The following is a 953-nucleotide window of genomic DNA, read 5'->3' on the forward strand; positions in this document are numbered from 1 at the left end:
ACTCGTGGTCTGTTTGAATTTCATTTATATCAAAGGTAAAGTGATTATAGATGGGCACGAATCTAATATGCTGTATAACCTTGCTGTGTCCTTGGTTAAAGATTATGCTGTGCTAGCCTTGTTCAATAGTAAGGCACTTTATTCATTTCTTTATAAATAGGATTTTATGGTCAATCATGTACCTATAGCCAGAAAACTTTTGAGGGATTAAACTTTCACGATTTCACCCCAAAAATCATTTTCGTGGATTTAATTTTCTCAAATCAAAAGCATTCCGCCACCTCAGTTATACCGTATTATCTAGATTTTTTATGGATTTTAATTTCGTAAATCCGACAAAACCCCTAAAACAGCGAAATTTATTGGCATAAAAAGTTTCCAGCTGTATGGTATGTACACCCATCAGTAGCTATGCATTCTGTTTCAACTTCAACCATGAAGAGAAGAATTGTGTTTGATGTGTTGTCATGTGTGTGTGTATGTGTGCTATCTTTTGTGTCATCATGTCATGTGATTTGGTTCAAAGTTGATGCTATGTCATTTCCCATACCAAGCATACTTCTGACATTTATGTTCATGAATATGACAAGGTTAATTTGCAAGAGTACATAAGTGACTATTCACTACAGAATTCCCCATCCTCTCCTAAAATTTGGCAGGCTCACTATTATATCATGCATGTACATGTGCACTATTGTACTTTTATTAAAACAAGCACATACTGTATTGTACATGCATAATACATGCACCCACTCTACAACTTTTAATTATACTTTAATTGATACTGGAATGATTACTTTCCCACCGCAAATGTTATACCTCATTGACATTGCTGCTAATCATTGACATTGCTGCTAATAAGTCAATTTTATATAAATGATCTTACTTTAATCGGTAGGTCAATGTATTCAGGGTTCACTTCGTCTTGTCAATGGTGCTAGATATCATGAAGG

This window comes from Amphimedon queenslandica, unplaced genomic scaffold (genome assembly GCF_000090795.2).
Source record: "Amphimedon queenslandica unplaced genomic scaffold, v1.1 AMPQUscaffold_10064, whole genome shotgun sequence".
NCBI classification, from domain to species: Eukaryota; Metazoa; Porifera; class Demospongiae; order Haplosclerida; family Niphatidae; genus Amphimedon; species Amphimedon queenslandica.